A 2,044-nucleotide genomic window follows, 5' to 3' on the forward strand; every position below is an offset into this window, starting at 1 on the left:
ATTAATACAAACGAAGTTCCCTGTTTTCGGGAGATCAAAATTTACACCTACAAATGGCTAGTAGTATGACCTCGTTACTTGGATGATTAGTTTGATTGCTAGCTGCAGGACCTCGTTACCCGATCGATTTTTGATTCTTCTGATTATTATATTCTGGTGGTGGATTTCATTTAGATTATTACTATTATTATTATTATTGTTCTTGCATTGGTCGTTCGACCGTTTCTACTTTCCTTGTGGGATCTTGCCGTACGTTATGTGCGCTGACGTACACCTGTTTTCTCTGGTGTACGTCAGATTTAGAGGACGGACAGGTCCAGTATGATGATGCATTAGAGCAGGAGTATGCCCAGCCGGAGTGTCTTCCAGGTGGAACAGAAGAACAGACGGAAGCTTAGCCTTTTCTTTTACGTAATCACTGATGAACACTAGATTACTTATGTAGTACCTTACCCTTTAGTCTTTCGATGGAACAGAAGAACAGACGGAAGCTTAACCTTTTCTTTTACGTAATCACTGATGGACACTAGATTACTTATGTAGTACCTTACCCTTTAGTCTTTCGATGGACTTAGTTATTTTGCAGTACTTCCTTCTTATTTTGTCGGACTATGTATTTTCCTATTTTAGTTAGACTGTTTTGTAATAATGGTATGTTACTGTTTTGTAATAAGGGCATGTTTGACCCAAACTTTGTGTCTCGGATGTTATTTCAGTTGTGATATGTATATTTTCTGTCTGTGTTGTTTATTATATTCTCGCTACTGTGATCGGGGACCTGTGCCTTCGTTTGTATTTCTTGACGCTTAGCGTATTAGATTGAGAAGACGGGGTCTAGCACTTATCTCTTCTCAGTTTAATACGTCGCGGGCTTGTTCACGTTCCGATTCCCAGGTATTTGGGAAGCGGGGCGTGACAGGTTTTAGTGGTGGCCCATGCAGGTCACGGTCTCGATCACGGTCCCGAGTCTTAGACGCATATCATATTTCATCCGTAAGACTATACTTAGCCCTTATCCTAGTATCTTGACCAATCTTGTTTCCGTCCCTACCTTACCCAATTTCGATTTTGATCTTGACTTGATTTTTCCTGCAATAATTTTGATCCTCGTTGCCTTCCCTTCAGAACCATGGTGGGTACACGAAGCAATGGTAACCCATCCAGTAGTGATGTCCCTCCGCCCGAAGTGGACCCACGCTAACTTTTGGCAATGATTCAGGGACTGGCGACCAATCAGCAGCATTTGGCTGGGAACTTGCAGCGGGAGCCTCACCAGCCTCCCCCTCGTACAGAACCTGGTGTCAGGGAGTTTCGGTATATGCGACCTCCTTCTTTCTCCGGTGCCGAAGGATCTCTAGCAGCAGAAGAGTTCCTGAAAGTTACCGAGACTATCCTTACGGTGACCCGCATTGCTCCTGCAGAGTGGGTGGACCTTATGGATGTCCAGCTCACAGATACAGCTCGAATCTGGTGGGTTGCTGAGAAGACACACTTGGAGAGGCCGATTCTGTGGGAGACATTCACGGATCGCTTCAATAGGAAGTATTTCCCTCAATCGGCCCGAGATGAGCTCCTGCGTAAATTTGTCGAGCTCAAGCAAGGGGGTCGATCAGTCGACGAGTATGAGGCTGAATTTTCTTCCTTGAGCCGATATGCTCCACACTTGGTCACAGACCCCACTATCAGGAGGCACCAGTTCCAGAAAGGTCTGGACAAGTATATCAGATTGGCTTTGGCTGGTAGGGCTCTCACGACTCACGACGCCGTATTGGATGCAGCACGTGAGATTGAGAGCGTGCAGAAGGAACCAGAAGATTCACACTTGATTCAGAGTAGGACACCAACAGCTCCGACCCGAAGTATCGAGCGTCTCCCTCCGAGACAGCAGCAGCAGAACCCGCAGAGGCAGCAGCATTCTCAGCGTCAGCCATTTCATCAGAGTTACCCTTATCAGCGCCCGGGAGTGCAGACTCGTGGCCAGCCTTCGGTGAGGTGTTCCTATTGTAGCTACCCTGGTCATACTCAGCAGGATTGCCCCAGGCGT

Source organism: Asparagus officinalis, chromosome 8 (genome assembly GCF_001876935.1).
Source record: "Asparagus officinalis chromosome 8, Aspof.V1, whole genome shotgun sequence".
Lineage (NCBI taxonomy): Eukaryota > Viridiplantae > Streptophyta > Magnoliopsida > Asparagales > Asparagaceae > Asparagus > Asparagus officinalis.